Consider the following 24,193-nt stretch of genomic DNA (forward strand, 5'->3'; position numbering starts at 1 on the left):
TGGGTTACTTCAGCTTCTTCAGGTTTATAAACATATTAAAACTGGTATCAAGCAAGTAAATGAGAAATTTCTTTTGAGAGGGTAAGTGTATTGCATTGTCTTGCTAGGCAGTACTTGACTTTCACTCTTGTTTTGCCTATGACCATCCTGCCCATCACTCTGCTCATGCCATTTCTGGAGATAACTCTGTGTCAGAACCTTTGACACTGAAGGAATTTATCCACCCTTTTAGGGACTTATACGGGAGACGTTTTCTCATGGCCCATTACTTCTGCAAATGCATATGCCATATGAGTGTTTTACTGTGATTAAATCATGACTTAAAACATAATTCTCATGTTCCTACATCCTCTGGGTGTTGTGGAAAATTTTCCACACAGCCTAAATAATGAAAACTTAAGCAAGCACTACCGTTCTCAGAGCGGTGGGCCCAAGGGTGGCTCTGTAAAATGAGCAGAAACTGGCTCTTCATTTATCAGCTTGTTGGAATCTTCTGTTCTCAAGAGACGGGCAGTGTGAGGGTCAGGGTATGGAGTGATTGCTAGAAAATGCCTTCAACAGCATCATTGCTGTGCTATTTTCATAATGAGTACCAAAGCCTTGGTTAAGCAGCTTTTGACTCATACCTCATTATTTTCATAAACTAGTAATATCTCTTTTACTGAACAAATATGATTATCCTCTTCATGTTTTTGTCACATTGGCTCATGGAATCCTTCAGTGTCTTGGCTTTCGCCAGTCTTCTTTAAGGGAAAATGTCTATCTTTGTACAGGTGCCAATCCAAAACTGTTGTGAAACTCTTGCCTAGATCCTGGTGGCACAGTGTCAGTGCATCCAGACTTCACCTGCAGGGACTCCTGGCTTCACATTCAGCTTTACATGATGACTTGGAGAGTTAGGTGCTCTATAGAGATTTGCTGTTCATAAGCAATTTTGCAATTTATTACAATACTGAGATGCCACCCTGTAACCAGCTGGCCCTTGAAATTTCCTGATTTGGGAATGAGATGCTGGAAGAGCTGTTTGAAAGTGCCTGATGCCACTGAGTCATAAAATATCAATTTCTAACTTTGACTTTTTTTAGATCATTTAATAATACAGTCAACAGGCTTTTGGAACAAAGGCCAAGTTAATCAGGTTTGGTACTTCATTATATTTTAGAATTAATTTTTCCCCGTAAAATTTCATCTTACTGTTATAGCGCCTAATTTTGGTTTATGAAAGAACTCTCCAAAGTCCCAGTCCTAGGGCCACTGAAGAGGCAGGCAACATTCAGATTAAGGTTAGTAGGGAAAGCATTCAGGAAACAGTATTAGTGGCACAGAAAAGGGTTCAGATGTCAGCATCTGATAATTCGTGATCACCTCAGCCTAAAAACAGCCACACTGACACAGATTTGCATTTGCCTGTGGACAACTAACAAGTGTTTACAGGCTCTGGATTACAATGGTGGCAATCTGTTATGTCACAGATAATCTTGTTTCCAAGTGTTCAATGTGGGTAATTTGTAATCTGCTTTCTGTGAGTGAATATACCCCTAATTACTTCTTTTTATTGGCTGATTTTAAGGGGACTTGGGAGTCGAGGCCTTGTTTGTCCACTGCAGTGTGGGGGGCTGGGCATGACCCAGAGGGAGGGTGCAGAGCTGGTCCACAGCTCCCCTCCCCCCCAGCCCCACTCAAGGGTCTTTGGGGTCCCAGAGATAGAGCTGTTGCTAAGACTTCCAGCAGAAGACGCAGGTAGGAGGGATTTTAGGTTATTTGTTCTCCTCCTGGATGAGTTTCCAGACTCTCCACCCCATCGCTGGTATCAGAGGGGTGATTATCACAGGCCCGGAGGCAGAGGTGGCAACTCTCCTCTCCTGTTAGAACAAGTCCTGGGGAAGGTTGCTAAGGTTCCCTGAGGTCAAAGGAGAAAAGCAAGAAGACATGCATAAAAAGAAAAGAGAGATAAGGTATGTGTAAAAGCAAGTTTACAGGAAGGAGTACAGGCTGTCCTGCACTTTTTCTGCCTGCTCTCTGAGCAACTGCTGAGCAAGCAAGCTGGGATTCAAAGCTAAAGACCATGCTTAGTCCATGTACATCCATGCTCCCCCAAGTCCTATCTGGACCTCAAGCAGGAAGAGGTACCCACATCTTTAAATTATGAGATGCAGTCCTAGTGAAGTCATATTTTTGGTTGATGTGAATCAGTTGTCTAAAGGAAAATCAAACAATGATGAAGAACCAGGGAAGTTTTTTTTGGCCCAGCTGGTGAAGTATTGGGGCTGGAAAGATGATAGAAAGATTTGGCATGTATTTTGCAAATATATAGAGGGACAGAAATAATTGCTCTATTTTTGTAAGTATAGAATCGACATAGTTCAAAACAGCAGGTGCCATCTCTGTCAACAATAACAGTACAGGTGTAGCTCTGTATTTTATGCATGTTATGCTGTGTGGACAATGTGAATGCTCAAATTCTGATATGCACTACGTTTTGTATGAAGGTCAGCTTGGTGACCTATACAAAATAAAAATGCAATTAAGGATAACTTTGAAAGCATTGAAACAAACCTAACTGAAGGTACTGGTATGTCTGAAGGAGTGTGGGGGGGAAAAACACACAGAAAAAAAGTTAATTAAGATTCCTGGGAAGGGAGGGAAACTGCCTGCTGCTCCACAGAGGGACTAAATGCTGAAGGGAGGAGCAGACCTTACGAGGTAATGAGAGTGCTAAACGGTAAAATTTGGGCTGGGAGAAAGGTAGAGCTTCAAAGGAGGAATGTGCACAACTTGGATTGTAAGATGCCTTTACATCTATCCTTAGCAAAGTAGAAGATGAAAGCATCTGCACTCAAAGGACCTGCTTTTCTGTTGCCTTTCACCTTCTGAGCTTATTTGTATCTATGCAAAGGTTATGTAAATTGCCAGAGCTCTGGTTCAGTGGCTCGTTGTCTAGCTATTTAGGATGAACAAAGCCAATATGCTGGGCTCCAAATATGTGGGTACTCTCATATCCTACCACATGCTGCTGATGGTGCCTTGTGCGTGCTCTTCTGGTAAGGTGGGGGGGTGAATCTTCTCTAGTGCTTTGGATGGTGTATCCATAATACTGTGACTGCAGATGTACATGAGTCGACATACTGGAATACTGACAAACTTTTGGTTTGGCTTGTTTGCTATTCTGCTGATGTCCGTGGCGCAGTGCCTGTGCTTCTGCCATGCTGCCTGCTGACCTGCTCCCCCTCATGCTGCAGCAGCGGGGGTGATGGCTGCAGGGAGGGTGGCTCACTGCACCGGCCCAGGTGGGAGCAGAAGAGCTGCTGTGCCCACAGTCTCCATGGTTAACCATAGCAGCAGCCTTCCTGCTAATGAAAGGTCAGATGTGTGCGCAAATTGGTCTGGCGTGGAGGAGAGAGGGGTGTGTTGAGACCGTGAGGGAGAGGAAAAAGGGTTCTCTGTGCTGAGAAGAGCCCCACCAATTTAGTTATTAGGTGAGCACGGAAACTGTATAGGGAAAATGCTGAAGGATCAGGAACTGACAGAGGGCTCTACAGCAGAACTCGCATTGCATGCTTTTTGTCTCGTTTCACTTGTGGGAGTGTTAATTACGAGGCTGTAGAAATGCTTGAGAATGCCTGTATTTAGTGTGCTTTAGGATTCACTGCAGTTAAGCCCCAATTACTCCAATGGTATTACAGGGTCCTGTGTGGGTTCTGCAAAATTCATTTACATCTACTTTAAGGCCCCTTTGCACAGGCTGAGCAAATGATAACAGAACCTAAGTGGAAAAAAATAAATGGAAAGGAGGAAAAATTGATCTCAAAAAGAAATGAGCTTCACATTTGTGGTCCATTATAGCCAGAGGCACAATCACCTAATCTGCCTCCTAAGGTTAGTCCTAGATATCAGTGTAGGCAAGTCCCTGGACAGTTGCCAGTGTCTCAGGGCAGATAACATCAGCACAAGTCGAGAAGAGGTCTCCAGTCTAGCCTGCGTTTTAATATACTATTAAAATAAAATGAGACAGCAATTAGTTTCTCTTCAGCTATTCCACAGCATAACTTCGTCGGTCAATTAGTATGAATAAATAAATATAGGTCTTGAATTATTAAACTGCAAATAGAAGAAGCATCTGCATTTAATATTTTACTCTTCCTTCTCCTTGCTCTTTTGCTTTGCTTGGAGTTTTGATTCAGTTGGTATTATAGGAGTGCCTTTGTCTATTCTTAACTCTTTCCAAGCTTTTAATTCTTCCTTAGGATAATTTTCTTACTCCAATAATACTTTTAATCTTGGCTCAAGACATAAAGGTCGGATTAACAGAGAGTATGCGTTCACAGAGGAACAGCCAAGCCTCTGGGAGCAACAGGGAGGTCAGTGACTTAAAAAAGGAAAAAAAAAGAATCAGGACATTTATTTAAGTGCTTCAGTATGGGCTTACTAACTTTAGGTTCCCACTTACTAAAATCTTGGCCTTAATCTTTTTGTGCATGGGCTGTCGAAGAGTAAACAATGTCTGATTATCCCACCAGTTAATCCCTTTTCCTACTAAGAGCCGCAGAAACAGGGGTTGATCGGGGTTAGGATATCTCCTGTTCGTGTCCGAAGGCCTGTAGCTACTTGGGGTGGAAAGAGCCAGTCTGACAGATCTGCTTAGGAAACTGGAGTACCATGGGCTGTAGGAGCAGCCCAGGACCTTTGGCACCTCGTGCTTCGTGTGCTATGTCTTTCTCAGATTTTCCACGTGATCAATAGAGATCAGTTTCTTCAGTTGTTTCAAAGAAAACCTTACTATAATTTTAGACTTTGGTCATTTCCAGGAGATCTCCAAGAAGGCAAATCAGAGCATTTTCTAACTGGTTTGTTCACAGATGCTAGCATTGACTTTTTTGGTCACTGGTGCTGATTCTTACAGAAATGGGTCACTGCAGTTCTGTACTTTACTAGAGCATCTGGATGTCAGGTCACGCGTTTCCTGTGGGAAATGGCCAAAGAAAATTTTAAATAGTAGTAGCATGTTTAATATTCTGTTGAGACATATAAGAAGAGGAAGGAATGCAACTTTAAGTTAGTAAGCAGGAGAGAACCTGGAAGCCCTAGGGTATTTCTCTCCCTCCTGAGAGGCACCTGCCTTCTGACCTCTGGTTTTGATTTGAGACCAAGTTCTCATAGTAATGGCTCTGTTGCACGCAAGAAGAGAGTGGGTTCTCATCTAGCTGCCTTGGGGTGAAGCACAAGCAATGTCCATGACACTATTTCCCTTAGGACATATATGCTGGGGACCCCAAACTTTGGACTTGGGCAAGTGGTGCAGTGCAATAGAAGTGGATCTGTAAAAAAACTAGTGCTAAGGAGCCAGTGCCCTACTGTGTGTGCAGTGAGAGTTTTTGCTTTGGACTAGGTCTGGCAGACTGAACTCCTGCTAGAAGCTGGAGCACACTGGGTGAGCCTCTGGAATGCATCCTCCAGTTAAACTTTGTCTAAAAGCAGTCCACCTTTCTTACTCTGAGCCTGCCCTGCAATGTGAAATAATATGCACAAAGTGTGGGCAGTTGGGAGATTTGTTAACCTGAGTTAAAACACTAAAGCTGATGCACCCAGCTTCAGGCAGCAGACTGCTGCAGCAGCACAAGCACCCCCCAAAAAGCCACCTGCAGCAGTGCTGCCTGCTTCAAAATACAGCAGTGGCAGCCAGCAGCAGGGTGAGGGAAGCACACTTGCTGTGGGGAGTCAGGGTGGATTAACGAGGCTTAGTAAGGCACAGGAGGGAATGAGAAGGCTGAGAGCCACAGCCCCAGGTTGCAAATGCAGTGGTGACCTACACCTGCCCAGGACAGACTGACCTCTGCTGCCATCCGTCCTGTGTTTTCCCACTCTTTCGTTTTCTGTGCTGGTGACAAACCTTGAGCTGCTTCTGTACATGCTTTAAATGTATTATGTCTTCCCCTTTGAAGTTGCTTGAGGCACTCTGTGAGCTGAGTGCATTCCTCTTAGACTGGCTCACTGCAGTGTATTTTACAATGTTAATTTCAATGAGATTTGTTTTTCTATTTTAGTTTAAATATTTTTTGCCATTTTCTGGCCTGCTTTTATGTTCTTGTTTTCTGTTTTTTCTAGCATAAGATCTCTGAAGACTGTAGTTTGGGTATGTTAATAAAACTTTTTCATATTGTACAGCTTTCACGTAGAAGTCATAAATGGGTCATGGCAGCAGCCAGGGGAGGATGTGACAATACAGTCTTGTGGTTATGTCTTACAAGCGCTGCTGTCTGATCTGCTCTGGTGTGCAGCATTTTCTCCTCTCTGCTTAGCTGCCATGGTGATAGGTTACTTGGACATGCCATAAATAGACAAACTATTGGGGCTTTCGCTGAGTCTGATCATGAGGACAGTCCTCTGGCTTAGCGCACTCAAGTTTATGCAAGTTTGAAAACTGCCACTCGAGCCTGTTGTCTACAAAGCCAGTGCAGCAAATAGCATTGTGCTTGCCTTCACAGGTGTACAAGAGCTTTCACTGGGAGGGCTGGACATAAGAAACAAGACACTTAATTCCTGTCAACCTGAAGCAGAGGGATTTACCTCCTCTGCCTGGTTCCAGGCAACCTTTTGCAAACTAGCAAGGCTCCGCAAGGATTCAGCTTGGTATGCAAGTGCCAGCTGTGGTGTCTCTGTGTTCCTAAAAAGCAGAGACGGTGCCTTAATGCCAGTGGTGTTTGTGGTCATGGAGCTTAGACTGCAGGCCCCCTTCCTGAGTGTGCCCCATTAACAAGTTGCTGAAATCTCCATGTATGAGATACGTGCCAGACTATGGGAGAGCCAAGTCCCTGCCCAATGGGCCCTGTGTCCCTGCAGGGTCATGTTGTAACAGAGGGCTTGCAGCTTAAAGCTGCTGCTTAGGGCCTGTGCCTTTTTGCGAGATGATCCATGAGGTGCAGAACAACACCTCTGTGAAGACAAAATTAAACCAGAGCTAGGACAGGGCAAGAACTAGAAAAATAACTCTTGCAGTTGGAACCTGAGACTCAACCCTTGTTTCTGCAGGGCCAGGGTAGCCCACAACATCATCCCTCGCGGTGCTCCTCCACTTGTTCGGGTCAAGTAGAAGGGCTCCTTCCCTACCCGTGTGCCGAAGGAAACCAGTGTGTACAGGTGGTGCTTCCGACCCGAAAGCCAGCCTGGTGTGCTGACAGCAGCATGGCCAGGACCCCCTGCAGAGACCGCCTGCCCTGTGATGCCACATGGCATTTAGAGGAGTAGGAGTCTGAAAACCACCCCATGCAGTGTAGTCCCTAACCGGTGAGAGACAAGAAAAGATGGAACCTAGTAAAATGGGCCAAAAATAGTTCAAAAGAAAGAAAGATGGAAGCAAGAAGAGAAGACTTTTAAGGAGGGAAATATTTAATGTATGGAGGTAGGTAGGGTAGGTCAGCAAGGGGAAAAAGAGCAGAGGCACAGTGAGTAAAGCAAGTGGAAGAAATATGGAAGGAAGAGGAAAAGCTGGGTAGATTAAATAAAAGCATTAGTAAGGATGGTTGAAATTTTTAATCTATTACATGAGCTGTTAAATACCATTTTTCAATAAAGATAGCTGATTTTTTACTGTATAAAATAAGCTCTTAAATGTAATTTATTTTGCTGTTTCACACTCGAATCTAAATTTTTTAAAGTCATTCCTAAGGGAGTTGATATAATATTTTTTAGATGCAATTCACTTGCATTTGACTGTTATATCTGTCAAAATATTCCAAACTATAGCTTTTGCTGTTGTGTTGGCTCTTTACAGAGCATAAACCCTGCAGGAGTGTGGCAGGTGTCATAGAAAGGGAGAGGAAATAATTCAGAAATTAAAGTGTTCACAGAATGAGAATTTATAGATGAAGTTTTCAAAACAGAGGTGGAAATACAGAGTATGTGCTTGTATGTGCTTATATTTTACATATGTGTATGCATGAAGTGTATATAAAATGCAATTAAATATGTTTTTACTAGTGAGGTGATGACATATCAAGCAAACACCTCCCTTAAAAGGAAAAAAAAACAAGGGTGGGGGGAGGAAAGTGTCACCATTATTCAGATGTAACACCTTGTTGTGTTGGAGAGAAGGCATTGGATAGAACTCAGTGACTAATTTGTTGGCTATTAGTCCTTCATTATTTTTGTTTTCACTTCTGTTTTATTTATGTGCTACATAGCATGATTTGCTAAATAGTTTCTGCAAACAATTATTTGTTATAGGAATATAATATTCAAAGCTAAAGCTACAAGTTAAATTACGAAGATTAGTTCTAGGCTATGTTTTTGATCTCTGACTGAATTAATAGAAAATGGATTCTGGTTCAAGTACACAAGTCTAGGCTAGGTTTCAGTTTTAAAAACAAACAAACAAAAATATCCACAGACTCCAACTTCTTTCCTTTCCCTGAAACGTCCTGTTACTGTAGAAGACCTTCCTGTGTTGATGGGGAGCACACACACAGTGACAGAGGTGTTCCCAGAGCAGCTGCGTATCGAAACGCAAAGTGGCTCTTTGTGTGCACGTTCTGTGCCCTGGTTCAGGAAGGTACCTTCATAGGCTGAGGCCCTCCTCACTTTCTGATGTGTTGGTGGACCTGAAACATTTGCAGCAGGATTATGTCAAAATAGGAACAGAGAGGCTTTGTGACTAAAGAGTTCAGGTGTTCTAGGGATCAGTTGATTTGGCCTTGGGTCCTTCAAATACTTTAAGCAGTTGTGCAATCTCACTGAAGTGGGATCTTTAAGTTCACGAAGTTGCCTGGTGTTCCTCATTGCTGTATATACATGGCCAGGTCTTGAATCCTGTTCTCACCATGCTAGATGAGATGGCTCTAGTAGGTATAACCTCTTCAAAATATGTTTTTCACAAGCTTGTCTTTTTCCTTGAGAATAAGGGGAAAACCCCGCATGTAATATTGTTGAATGATAAAATTGTCATTGCATTTTGCAGTCAAAAGTTCTACCTTGTATGGTAGGTCTTTATTTAAAACATACTAAACTAAGTGTAAAGCAGAGTCACCTGATTCTTCTTTGATCAGTTTTGTTGTAACTGGTCACCAATACCTACCTGCCGTCTGGAGTTTTTTTTTTAATGGCCAATGCTTGACCTTAACAATTTTTTTCCCCTGAAATTCAATGAGAAATCTCCTTTAAAAGGTTGAGTAGGCAGGTCATGTTTTTGTGACCTTTTCTTCTGTTAGTGTTGAGTCAAAACACGGATTTGATGTGAAAATGAAAATAGCTTGTCAAGATTTACAACAGTGTGCAAAGGCTTGAGTGGGTAAATGTGAGTCAGAAAGAGAGGTTCACATGAACTTCTTTTCCATTGTATGTGATAGAAAGGTGCTACGTGACAAGGTATTTCTGAAAGACAGATAAGCTCTGCACCTTTTGTCAAAGCTTTCACCAGAAGATGGGGGATAGTCTTAGCAAAGAGGAGCTAGACTTAAATGGGCAGTGGGACAAATTTGTAAGGTTCTTCCTTTGACTCTATGTCCAGGACGTCATCTGGGACACTCTTGCTAAACTATGAGCAAACAGGCACTTCCATCTGGTTTAGTTCCTTATCTGTTGCAGAGTCAGCAGGGGAGGTAATGCATGGAAGTATGGCACAACACTGAAACATCATGGGCAGCTGTAAGCAGCATAGTGTATCACCAAACTGAGTTAAAGAACTAGCTATTGCCCATTCCCTTGTGGTGAGATAAAGTCCCTTAAAAAAGCTGGTCATTTTGGTGCTGTCCAGATGAGTGCTGCAGCAGGAGTGTGTGTACACATGTGCACTTACATTAAACAGCCTTTGCCACATAAAGGTTTGTGCCGGTGGCATCTGCAGTCAAAGCTGAATTTTCATTCGGTTCTGTTTGAGAGCTGCCTTGAGCTTAGCTTGCATGTGGTGGCTCTGAGGTTGTCTTTTGTATTATTTTTTATATACACTTTATTTTTTCCATACTGTACTAAAGCACTCATAAAGCCTCTCCAGTGCATCTGTTCTTCCTTCTGTATCTATACCCTCATGGCCTTTGCTGTGTCTGCTACAATAGTCTTTCAGTTTTTAACATGGTTTTCCAGCCCAGGTTTGGGTGATATGGTATTGCTTAATAATCCCGTGACTTCTGTCTTGTAAAACTCAGAATATACTCTCTGATGCTCTGAGTACTAAACTCTTTCAGAAAAAGTTGCTCTATATCTCCAAGAGCCTATTTAACTCAGCTTACTGCTACATCCCAGATTTTTGTTTCCTTAGATTCTTTTTCCCAGTCAATGACTAAAGCCCTTATCTCCATCAATTTTTTCATCAGTGTTGCTTTTCACATTTTCATTGTATCTGTTAAGCTACCACCATTGCCTCACTGCACAGGCCTTGAAATCTGCAAGTCACAACTAATTAACATATTAAAAATTGTTTCAGTTGCCCTCCAAGCTCCAGTCCTGCAAAGGACTGCCATGAAAGATCAGTTGTGAGTGCACAGGTCACCCTATTGGATTTAATGGCCCAGTGTTTTTGACCATTGCAAGCAGCAGTACAGCTACTGTCCTGGAAAATACAAGCCCCAGCAGAGCTGGATGTGTGGTGTGCATCAGCATGTTCTCTGCAGGGTGGTGTCTGTGGGGTTCTGCTCTTTCCTACGTAGTTTGTTTAACTTCTGTATGTTTAAGCAATCAAAATTTCCTTGTCTGCTTGCTCCAGGAGCAGTTTTGAGAAACAGGAAAATTATTGTCCTAATCAAGTTCGGTTAAAGATCTGTGTCCGTCTTTGAAACCACAGCACTGCAATGCACTATCTGCATGTGGAATAGGCCTCAAAATATAGCAACCTTTAAATGAACACAAGAAGATACGGGTTGAGAGTGCCAGAGGTAACAGTAGCCTACTTGTAATGGTGGTGAACTTAAATGATGATGCCTTACTAAATGAGGTCATCATCTAACACACCCTCCCCTCTATGCCTGGGAGGAAATGTGTGGCTGAATTCTGATGAAATATTTGTCAGTCAGTGGGTGTTTCTTATGTTTACTCCTACAAGTATGGAGGCTAAATCACTTGTGTCAGGATGATATGAGTAAACCGAAGGTCACTTTCAGCATACTTTAGCATGCCTCAGAGGTACTACTGATAAGGAAAACTACGAAAGGACAAAAAACAAAATTAACTTTTAATTTCCCACCAAAACTATAGCTGTCAGAAACAGGCAGATGACTGAAATCTCTTGTGACATACAGCACAGGACTGTGTATTTAACTTCTTATCTGATTCAGCCCATCACAGTGGCAGAGCATGTAACACTGTGTGTGTGTGTGTCTGTATAGATATGAAGATCTATGGATCCTAACACATAATTCAGGAAGATTTTAGTGACATATTTTCATATCTAGTTTCAGTTAAAAATCTTTCTGTCCTAAATTAGATGAAGAAATAAACAAATCAGATATATTAATTTTCTGTTGAGAATACTTTGGTGATTGCTGATATAAGGCATTACTTAGCATAATGTGCAGTAGTTTTCTCATTCTCAAAGGTACTCAGCTTCCTTACATGTTATACCTAACTCAGTTATATAGTTGTGCTGCTCTGTATGATTCTCAGGTGTATATTTGAAAATCTTGGGTTTCAGCTGACTGAATTTTATGGGGCCAGCTGAGAGCCCAGCAGTCAGCGTGCAGGTACCCAACAGGCAGCCCCCACCAGCCTCCAGCACCCACCACCTCCAACCAGGGAGGCTAAAGCCAGCTGCACCCCCAGAGCCCCTCCACACTGCCAGGGGAAGGTGAGATGGCAAGTGCTTTTGACCACCCACTGGGTGTTGGCAGGCAACATGCCTACCTGCAACTATCCTTAATGCAATAGATGTAATGGTACTGGGGGTTGTTTGTTTGTTTGTTTGTTTGTTTGTTTGTTTTTAAAAAATGACTAATACATTCCCTGAAGGTAGCTGGTGATTATGTTATGTACTTATATGGGATTGCTTCCACCTCCTCCTCTTAAAAACACATTCACTATTATATGTAAGAATGAATACATATGAAAATTTGCATGAAGAGTCAAAAATGGTAATAGTTGTTATTAACCACTAATGACATTGATCTGAGCCTTTAAAAAGATAATTTCTAAAGAGAGGTTTCAAAGTCTGACGTATAAAAGATTATATTTTTCTGGCCTGAGTTGTGGAAAAGTGTTTCCCTTATTTTGAGGTATACCAGAGAACATTTTGTGTTCAGAGTCCATCTCTCTGGATGTGTTCATCCACTGAATAAAGTGGACAGAAAATTATCTCAAGTCTTCCTAGATGGTATTTTGGTTTTGCTTCACCTTGATCTGGTTCTGAAACCACTTTGCCTTTTAAAGCCTCTGGCTTTTTGGTTTCTAGGTTTTCTGTGGAGAATCATGGAAAGGACATGAAATGCAGTGGTGGTCTCTGTAAGGTAGGTGAGGAATAGCATGAGACTTACTGAATTGAGACAGTCAGCTTTGTTAACATTTATTTGAATCCAAACCAATGACAGACTGTAAGCCCTACAGTCACTCTCAGTTTTATGATCTTAAATTATGAGCTGTTCAAAAATACATTGTATTTTCTGCTTAAACAGTTTTATGTCTGTTTATGTCTTAATTGAAACGGTATGTAGGCACTGGCAAGTACCTTTTGTATGAAAGCCATTATTAAATATTGGTATTGCAAAGGTGTCTTAAAAATGCATTTTTGTTGCATTACAAGGTGTTTGTTGAGATCTCTCCATTAAACAATTAAGCCTCGAAGGCTTTTGCCTGTAACTGGTATAGGTTCTGTTTTGTCAGCAACAAAGGACAGCTGCCTGCCAATTACATGAAGAAGGTCTTGCATTGAGCTACAGAGAGGTCAGCATGCATCTGATAGCAGCCTGAGTTTCTTCATGTTTCAAAATGGTGTGACCTGGTCTTCTGAAAGCTGCTGGTGTGCTCCCTGCACAAAGGGGCCAGGGGGCACCTAAGCCTTTACAAAACACTCATGGGCGGGAGTCCTTGGAAGAAGCAAATATCTGTTTTGTCCTGAGATCACAGCTCTGATGCACCAGAGCGAAGGCAGGTGTCCGTATGAACCAAACTGTTGAACTTACTCACTTCTTTTGAAGGGGCCACAGAGGGATTTATCTTGGAAGGGATGTTGAGAGGTCTCTAATCCAACTTACAGCTCAAAACCTGTGAGATCAGACCAGGTTGCTCAAATCTTTGTCTAGGGAGCTCTTCAAAGCCTCCAGCAATGGAAACTTCACAGCCTCTCTGGACAACCTCCTCCTCATGGGGAAAAACTTGCTCTTTATATCCAGCCTGAACCCCTTCTGTTTCAACTTTCAGCCATTGTGTATTATCCTGCCATACACCGATGTGAGAGCGTGGCTCCGTCTCCTCGATCACTGCAGGTACAGGCAGGTGGCTGTTAGGTCCTCCCACAGCAAGCTCTTCCCCAGGCTGAGCAAGCCCCAGTCCCTCAGACTCTCCCCGGTTCCCTCAGTTATTCATCAGCTAAAAAAAGGCCTCTTTTGGCCTTTCCTGCCTTCATGTATGTTTTGTGAGGGCTGCTGACATCTGTGTGCCCACAGATGCTGGGAGGAGAGGAGGTGGGAAGGGTAGCACAAAAAGGACTTCTGAAATGGGATAAAAACTGTGCTAGCTGAGACGGCTTCTGCAGCTTAGTGGTGCAGAGAACTGGGTGTCCTAGCTTGGGTGCAGAAAGTGGCACAGGCTGGCTCTAAAGCTTTAAGTTTGAAATCATTGTTCGAAGTAAACAAGAACTGTGTGCACGCAGCATAGAAATACAGGTGCGGGGATGTTAAGCACCCTCTGCATCATTGTGCTCTAACAGTACAGGAAGGTGCTTTCAGCATGTATCTGATGAAAGGGCTGTGGGACAGGCAGAGTGGGTCTCAGCCCTGCTTGTTTGTGTCTTGAACCCTACTAAACCACTCTTGAGGTGGGACAGTAATTGCACTATACAATCACTTTAGTTCCAGTATACATACAAAAACTTTCTTAGTAAGTAATCATTAGCAGGTACAGTTAATAGAAAATCTGGAAGATCGAAAGTCCTGGCTTCAGCAGAGGAGTACTTGGGTCCTGCAATAGTTGCAAACATTAGAGGTTTCCAGCACATTTTTGTTTTATTTCGCTTTGATTTCTGTGGTTGTTCACTGAAGAAAAGGTTCTTCTCCCTCCCTCTCCATTCCCTTTGTTTCTGTATGGAGTACTGGATATGCTGCTACCCTCTCACCTAAGCCACTGTAATGTTGTTAACTGCTGGCACACTGCAGAACACAAAAGAGAAAATCTTGGTCTGTGATTTCCAGGGTGTTATATTTTTTAATTATTTTATTTTTTGAAGGGGGGGCAGTGAGTTCATTGGGGGGAAAAAAACCCAACAACCTTCCTATGGAAATTTCTTAAAAGAATTCCGGGGAAATCTGCTTGGTATTCAGGTTTCAGGTTCTGAAAACACTGGAAAAAAACCCACAAGAAAATGAATTGAACTTTAGTCTCTTCTGGCCCTAAAACCTAGAGGAGTTTGTTTCACACTTTTATCTTTCAACCAGGCAGATGAGACAAGACAGCCAATTAGCAATGATGCATATCTGTTGACTAGACATCATGGGACAAAGCTATGGCTAGTTTAAAATAGCATAATTCTACTGCCTGCCCTGAGCTTTCCTTTGCACTGGACAGGGATCCTGCCTGGTTGGTGTATGCAAAGAACATGTGGGTATAATTACACATAAGTCTTCTTTAGAAAAATATGACAACCACAGAAGCAGAAACCTTATTGTCTGAAGGCAACAATTCTATAAGAATTGGGACAGTCTTTGCCAAGGTTGTTATGAAATTATGTTGGGGATCATGGTATAGCTGAACGATGTTTCTTCCACATTGCGTGTGAGACATTCCAGCTGAGCCTTCTCTTCCTTGTATATTCTGCAAGGCATCTGTATCAAAAGAGCAGCTTATAAATTTGGAAAGAAGGAGATTCCATGAAGTAAATCCCACTGGATATTTCGACTGTTCCTTTTAAATTTTTTTTTTAACTCTCTACACATAGAGATAAGGACTATAAAGCAATTTATCTAATTTTTGCTACAATGTAGCTCCATCACATTTTCAATGCAAGGGTCAGACAATTTTAGCTATAAATGTACCCTAAAATTTCTCCTGAAATCAGTATTTTAAAATAAAAATATGGAATTAGAGAAATAATAGAATTGATTAGCAGATGTTTAAAAGCTGCTGGTTTCCAGCATTCCTCTGATGATGACCAAGGCAAAATAACAATGGCAATTTCTTGAGTGGAAGACCATCATGCCATACCGTCATGCGTTTAATTTACATCTTAACGCATTGTTGTTGTTTTTCCTGTTCAAGTAAACTACTTCTCAGGGTGCACCTGTATAAGGTATTTCCATGGGAATAGGCTTATGTGAGGTTTTCCTTGCTGTGTTAAACGTTAGAGGGTCTTCCAGAGATCAGGCTGAGATTAAAACAAATGTTGTCTTGAACAGTTAGAGTGAAGTGGGATTTTAACCAGGAATTAGGAGTTTAGGGGTCAGACCTCTCCTTTTCTTTCTTGGTATTAAAAAAATACATGGAGAATCAGTGGGTTAGGTTTGTACATAAAAGCTCGTGTGTTGGCTATACAGCAACAGTCTCAGCTGGGTAGTTTATTATTAGTGCCACACAGTGATGTGTATGTGCGTGAGTGAGCAAGCGGACCTCATACGTACACCCAGCACAGATCTATCACAGTCCCGCTTCTGCCTATAATTGGGGTCTGCAGCAGCATTCAGGCTTTCTGATAGTCTTCAGCACTGGGCTGAATATTGCCTACAGCTCTTCATCCATCAACAACACACCTGCCAACCATACCATACCACACCTAAAATCCCCTACCTGACTGGTCTGTACTGTTTGTGAAGTCCTAGGAGAAATCAGGTGAATATATTTTAAATATGCAAGTGGTGATGACCTTTCTGGCTAACACTGACTACAGGTCTGGCTGACCTTGGCAGAACGAGAGGGTCATTTTTTGACATGGCTGAACTGTTCTCGAACAATTTATCCAGTGTGCTGTGTACAAACAGCCTTTTCTTTGGTATCAGGCATGCATGTCTTATCTTTCTACTTACTCGTTTTTTTAAAGAATCTTAGCTATTGTGAAGCAGGCAAGGAAAGACGTGTTCTCTATTTATATTGTTTGTTCTCCTCAGCCTCTACTATTCTATCCTGGACAATAACATTTCATGAATGCCTGTTTTTATTCATTTTTTGCTCGGATGATTTTAAAGGAGTCTCTTTTTCTCCTCCAGCACTACAGAACAGGGTCTCAGGGCCTGATTCTGTGATGCTGACATTGATGGGCCATTTCCAATTGACTGACCTGGGTTTAAACAACATCGAATATTGTCTTGTGAATGTAAGGAAAGGAAAAAAAAATACTTGCCAGTCTTTTAAAACAGCAGTTCTTGAAAGACGTCAGGAGGGAGTGAGAATGCCTAATAACACAACTCCCTTCTGCTTTGTCTTCCAAGAAAAATTCTGCATTAATGCAGGGAAGACAACAGATTTTCAGGTATCCAGAATGAAGGATCCAGTCAGCTCTGCTTTCTCTTTGTGTGTGGGTCTGTAATTTCCATGGTGGGGTTGTTTGGTTTGGGGTTGTTTTTTGTTTTGTTTTCTTCTCCAATAGAAGAAGCAAAAGATCATGTCAGGTTTTAGTTCAAGATGAAGATCTGTGTTTTCTTCTCAGTGGATTATCAATGATAGTCTCTAAAACAGATTTAGTCGCCTGAATTAGTCGAGTCCCAGTGTAGAAAGTGACAAATGCAAGTGTGTTTATGTGCAAGGTTTTCTTTTTCTAAAGAAAATGTTGTGAAGTCACTGCACATGAAGAATATCTATGGGGAAGAAAAATGCGGTTATGAACTTTAAGGGAGAGAATAAACTCTTATCTGCTCCAAGCCACTCTCCATTGCCCTGGCTAATCTGTTGTTGGGTTTGTTTGGGCTTTTTTCCTTCCATTTTACTGCTTCACCGATGGTTTGCGATAAGTCGGAGGCATTTTTTTTTTCTTTTATTTTTTTTAGTAGCCATCAAACATTACATTACAAGAGCTTTTAGATCTGTATTGCTGCTTGTCTTCCTGACATTTTGGTTTTTCATCCTTGTCTTTTTTTTTAAAGTTTTATATCTGTTCTCTGTGTTAGAGAAATAGCAGGTGCAAGTGTTGTAGGCCATATTTTAATCATGTCATTTTAGGCCACAATCTAACAATGTGCAGTGCTAATTTTAATAACCATTTTGGTGGAACACATCTAATTCTAGTGTAGAGCATGAATCTCAGAAGAAATGTACCTGTACAGTCCTATTAGGACGTCCTTGTTTAAAAATCTGGAAAGTAAAGCATAATGCAAATGAAATCAGTTATGTTATGAATAATGTAGGCTATCTATTATTCTTTATAAAAAGTTGCACGTGCTTCTCAAACCTATCTAGATACATTCCTGTTATGTGACCTCCTTAGCAATGAGAACCATGGAAGACCAAATGTTATGTGGCAGGAGGAGAGACCAGAGCGCATTATGTTTGACTAGAGCAGTAAGCCAAAAATGCATCTAAATTACACCAAAGTGCCTCCGTGTCTTCACATGGATAAACCCCTTCTGAAATGTAACCCCCCTCTCCGCCGATGGAGGGGTGCAGGGCTTTCACTTGTCTCTGCTTTTCTTCCCATGGCTCGGTGTACTCCTGGGGGTTTTGCAACCACACGTTCCCAAAGAGAAGTGAACTTGTGTTTCTGAGGACAGGGCTTGGCTCACGGAGTTACCACAAGCCTATGCCTCTTTATTGTTTCTGAATAAAACAGGCCTCTTTGGCTGAGATCCTGCAAAGACTTATGCACATGCTTAATTCTGTACTCTGGGACTAATCTCACTGGTTTCAGTGAGACCACAAGCAATGCATAAATGTAAGTGATTGTGGCACTTGTTTCTCAAAATCAGTGTAAATAGAAAATGGATTTAAATGTATAGCTGGTTATGCAGCCTTCTTATTTAAGGTGGAAGGGGAGATCTTGATAATACGGAGCTTGAAAATCCTTCTGCAGTCAGACGTTATTTTCAAACTGGTTTGGGGAGCTGGTCTTAAATAAATTTCACTGCAAAATAAAATTGATCATAAAGGTTTCTAGGTCTTCACTCCTTAGTGACCAGTGGCAGAAACCTCAGGAAAAATTTTACTTCTTTGAGAACTACTGACTTGCTTTCTCACTCAGCCTGGTCCAATGCTACTACCTCCCTCTGTCTTGTCTTGCAGTATCGGATCTTCAGGATCTTGAAAGAAGTAATCTTTTCACCAATCAAGGATCCAAGGGGGCAATGTGGGATTAGAGAACGTATGCCATGTACAGCACTTCTTTCTGCAGTATGCTTCCTTGCCTAGGATATTTTCTCATTACGTCCTCTGCAGCTTGGGATGCTTTCTGAACACCTCACCCACTCACTCAGACAAATTAATACATTTTTTTCCTGTTTTGTTAATATTTTCATTTTTTCAATAAGTAATTTCTTCCCTCCCTTAACTAAGTTTCTGTACTCTGCAAAGTGTTAGAGTCTGGATTTTAGCAAGAGCAGACACACCAAGCTTCAGCAGGTTAGCCTCCTCATACGGGGAAGAGAAAGATCTCAGTAGTGGAAATGCAAACTGATCCAAGTTGCATGTGACTGGGATGCTACGCAGGGGTTTTGGAGAGGCATACCTGAGCATACTAAGGGTTATGCTTCAGCATGGACATAAATGCTGTTATTTTCTAATTATTTGGGGAGAGGGGGAGAAGAGAGATTTTCATGGTGCAGTGGGGCAGGTAGCGAAACTGAAATAAAGAGAACTAAAAAGCAAATGCCCTGTGTTCCTCTGTGACTGCATCCCTGTTCTTCCTCAGCATCACTTCACAGTTTTCCTTTAAAGTGTCCTATTCAGAGGCACTAGAAGAGGTGAAGATAGGGGAAGGGAGTTTACCAGTATAGCAAAAGAGGCTGCTAACCTCAGTCTTGCATACCGAAGGGCTTCTGCTGTTGTGGTATAATCCTTTGCTAGAATGAGCCAAACTCTCTGTTACTTAATTGGGCAAAGCTCCCATTGAGTTGTGCTTGATTAACAACTCTGGAATCTGGCTCTGCACAGTTGGGATGAGAGATGCTTCAGCATTTCAGCTCAGCCCGCCAACACTGATCTCCCCAGCTGCTGGTTCCCAGAATTTCCCAGCTACTGTTGTTGTGCGCTATTTGAGGAGGGAAATGTCTCTTTGAGCAGCTGCAAAAGATTGTACTAGGCATACTGAAAAGCAAAGGCATAGGCTGGCAAGTGGTAATGAGGGTTAGGCAAATGGCAGAGCACGAACCTCTCTCCATTCCAGCCCACCTGCAGTGTCATTGCCAAGAAAGTTTTGGGTTTGGCTCCTTTGTCTTTTTTTTTTAATGCAATTGTGTTGCTTTTGTGGTTGCCTTTGGGGATTTGTGCAGTGCAAAGGCCATTGGTATCTGGCATTAGTTAAGACCTACTATGCATCTGTCTGGATGGTACCAGAAGGCTTGGGTTTTTTCAGGGGAGTTTTTTGTCTTTAATGGAGCCAGCAGACCTGACTGCAAAGTTTTTTAGCATCTCAGGATGTTAGAGTTGGAGACCACTGGTGCCGCCTCACAGGGTTTTGTGGTAAAGTACGGTCTCCTGTAAGTTACAGCAGGATTAGAAAAGCACTAGGCTGAGCGTACACTTACAGGGGTTGCCTAAAACTGCATTCTTCAGACAGACTGTGAGGTTTCACCTGATGCTTATTGACACGGCTTTCTAATTAATGCATGCAGTTTGAAAATCTGCATGTCAGACATGTACAGCTATACTGTACTTGCTACACTGTTCACATATGCAGGAGTCACTTTATGTAGAAAATAGCCTGGTTGGTACTGTCTTTTAAAAACAAGTACTCAGCTGCACTTGTCTAATGAGCACTGGCCATGTTTTATTACATGTAAACTCAAAGAACACCATTTTAAAAAAAAAAGGTCAAACTGTGTAGACTGGAAAAATTAGATAGTGCACAGGGTTGTTATTAAAACACCTTAGATGTCCTAGTCAGTCTTTGAATTAAAAACAAACAAACAAACAAAAGGCCTGCAGGCTGCCTGGTGTTTAACCGGAGGGGCAATTAATGAATTGGGTGTGAAGCGGCACTGTGATTTTTATAAAAGATTATGAAAGGGGTGTTAAACTAATGGAATCCATAACATTTGGCACAGGGTTCGCTGGTTTTAATTCCACGCTCTCGTTTCGTTTCTTAACTGTGTCATGTACATATAATGGACAGGAGAAACTTCTCATGTAACACTTTCTCAGTATCTTCACTTCTTTTCTATATAAATATGACAAGGTTAAGCATGAAAATGTAAACATGTACATTATTTGGTTTCTATTACAGAATTATTAATGATATGGCAGATCTAGTACTTGCATATTATGCTTGATCATTAAAACCTTGCTGCATATTTCCTTAATGGTAACTCCTTTTAATTTGAGCAATAACGTGGCTTGAATGAAGACTTCAGGATTTAGCAAATGAGTAACACAGAGGCTTGGGATTCAGAGGAGCTGATGCTCCATCAACTCTTCTGTGTTGATGGTGATGTGCTCCTGTCATGTTCATTATCTGTGCTTGAGAACTGCCTTTTGAGAAGCAACAGCCTTATGCTGGCTGAAATTGCTCTGGGGTCAATATCTTCATCCTTCTTCCGGGAAAGAGCCTGGATTCCATCATCCTCTCTAAGGACCACAATGTATTTCCATTCCTTTTGTTTGAAGACCATAATTCCTGTTGTTTGTTTGTTCAGCTTCTCTCCAGTCCAGAAAGGTGTAATGACAGGGCATGATAAACGTGTATGAGTTGTATATATAAAAGGCTGGACACTAATTTTGGGGACAGAAGTAGATATAAACAAATGGATTTCTATGGGGCGCATATCTATTTGATTTGTTAGGTAGAGGGGCAATATCACTAGGGAAATAATGCTGTTTTGTTTTGTTATGAAAAAAATAGCTGATATTTTGGCCTAATCCTCCAAATTTCTAGAGTTATATACCATCTGAAGAGTGATTTATTAGAAAAGCAAAGAATACTTTTCCTTTATTTGAAATCAGTCCCCCCAAATATGCAGCTGTTGTACACATAGAGCCAAAAAGAACAGATGTGGGAAGAAGAAACTGGAGAACATAAGAACCTATCATAAAATAGATTAGCCCATACCCAGAAACATACATTGCTCACACGTATGCCTGATATATAGCTTATACCAATTTAGATTATAGTTCCTGATACTCTGGGAGGATGGAAGCAAGTCTGGGTACACTGAGGGATGGTCTGATCTCCTCTATGATACCTTTATTTTTATATGCATACTCCTCTGAAGTTGCTCTCATCTATGAGGCCCTGCAATGTTAAATCAGGCAAAGCAGGATCACCTTAGCACAGAAACTGCTACCACACCTCAAACTCCGTGTGGCTCTGTTCTGTCTGTTCTACAACTTGCAGCATCACTTTTGCTGGGATAGTATAAAAAGAAAGGGAGGGACAAGTAAATTACAGCAGTGCAGCCGCTGGTACTCTGTAGCTTTTATGGGCCTGCTATGCCTGGCTGCAAAGGGATTCTTTACTCTGCTGCCTTTCATTTCACAGTATCCACTTTGTGTTCCACTTTACTGCCAAATTTTCAGGAGTGTTACTTTGTTATCGATGTTCTTCACAAATTGCGGCTTTAATTGATGGAGACCTTATGTGGGGAAAAGAGCATCTGATGCATCTGCATGTCATTGTCATCTCTTTTTCTCAGTGCCTTTCTATAGTAAATCTACTCTTACACTTCTGACAGTGCAGTTGTAGCAACTGAGCTGATTGATTATATGTAGATTCACACCAGTCTTTCAAAAAGCAAATCCATTTACATTTCTCAGGGAATGCTTTTTTTCTTTTTCTTTTTTTCTGTTTTTTTTTTTTTTTTAATTTTACAGTAGCTGAAACGACTCTAAACTTTAATGATGTTAATGCTATTTCATGGATTGGAGTCTAATCTTTGATACACAGGGCATCCCTAGCAGCTAATGGTAGCTCTGAGGGTTCAAGATCTGTCCCTATGTAATTAATTCCTCTTTATGTTTTTAGAGTGGTGGAATAGTGGAAAAACATTTAATTAAGGGTATATTTGTGAACCTTCCCTGAGGTTGATTTATGCATAAAACTTAGAACTGATGTGCTGCTCAGCTAGTAACTTCTCAACAGGGCCCCTTCCTTTCAGCAAAGAGACCTGTTTTGAAGCAATAATTGTCTCTTCCAAATATTTGTCCAAATCAAATACTGGTGCAGATCAGCGTAGCTTCATTGCCTGTGGCAGACTGACCCCCCTTCCCATTGCCCAAGGCTTTGATTGACTTTTTGCATAAAGGCAACCTTGTCACAAATTAATAGGAAAGTTACACTTGATTTTATGTGACTTTTTATTTTCTTTTAGCTAAATTGAAACTGTTTGGCAATATCACAAACTGTGTGTGGCACTGGTTGGGTTTTTTAAAATACTAAATTCTCTTAAGTCTTTTTGAGCTCTGCATTATGAGACATATTACACCGGTATACTCCAAGAGAGGTAGATACAGAAATGTATGTCATTTCCAAAAATGAAAATAAAAACATGGTTTTGCCTGATTTACCCTGTTGAAACATGTTGTTTTGCTTATGGAAAAAAAAAAAAAAAGCCAAACCAACCACAAAAAGATACAAACAAACATCAACCTTCCAAAGCAGAGTACATGGAAAATATAACGACTCAGTAGGAGGCATAATACAGATTTGCTTCATGCAGTAATCCCTTTGATTTCTTTTTCTTTCATATATGGTACTATCATTTATAATTCTAGTATTTGTTTGCATGTCTCTAACTATAGTGTTTACTCCCAGGAATTGTTTTGTGATGGCTGATTGCCCCAAATCAAGGATGGCTAGATAACCTTGCCTTTAGCTAAAATAGCTTGGTGGTTTTTTCAGCAGACAAAATACACTTATTGATAAAATACAAAAATCAAATATTTTTTCTTTACCCAGTAACCTAGAGTAGAAAGAAAATTAAATCTGACCTTCTATAATAATTCGTAGCACAATATTCACCATCTTGTTGAGAAATCAGATTCTGTTGTTGAAATGCAAACTAAAAATGCATTTGCTTCTGCTTCTTTTTCCCTACTTACGATGTATTTGGAGACCTAGTAGAATAGCTTTAACTTGGAGGCTAAAGACAGAATAAAAACCATGGCTTCCGTTTTACTCACTGAAATCTTCACTCAGACTAAAAATTTGGGCAGGCTTAAGCAAATGTGTTGGTAAATGACAAGTGACACCTGCCAGAGATGTGACTACTGTCATCGTTTTGACATACATTCCGTAATAATTCCCTGTGATATTCTATATGTATACCAAAGATCGTTCTAAGCCAAATCCCAGTATAAAAACATACCTAGAGTCACTGGAGCTCATAAAATGCAAGCAGAGATTTTGTTGTTGGACCTTTCTCTAATTTCATCAGGTATATGTGCTTTCATTGCACATTTGTTAAATCATTGTATCAGCCCAGTTACTTCTATATTCTACAGTTGCTATTTTATATAAAAAAAAAAGATAATGCTGATACATTGCAAAATGCATCTTTTTGTTTCCCTGGGGTTTTGTGCTGTTTCAGTGTCTCAGAAGTGTAGTAATGAAGTAGTGCCATAAGGAGAAAAAGTTATGAAGTCTGATTTCTACTAGGTTTGTGCTTAATATGTGGATTTCTTTGTGTCTAATACATTAACTCTATCCCAGCTAAAACCATGACACATGGCAAGTTTTCCGCAGCAGAAGCTTTATCTTTCTTCTGCCCTACCACCTATACCTGTACAAAACTTGATCAGACACAGTATTTTTATAACTGCTACGATTCTGCCAAAATCTCACTGAAATTGCCCTGGAAAACTGGAAGTTCTTTTGCAAGATAGACAGACAAATGGATAGACACACCTGTACAGGCAGTTGTATAAACAGGCTTCCTTAGGAAGGTGGACTGATAATAAAAACTGACTTGCTAAATTCAAGCTCCTTCAACTGTGT

Source organism: Phalacrocorax aristotelis, chromosome 1 (genome assembly GCF_949628215.1).
Source record: "Phalacrocorax aristotelis chromosome 1, bGulAri2.1, whole genome shotgun sequence".
NCBI classification, from domain to species: Eukaryota; Metazoa; Chordata; class Aves; order Suliformes; family Phalacrocoracidae; genus Phalacrocorax; species Phalacrocorax aristotelis.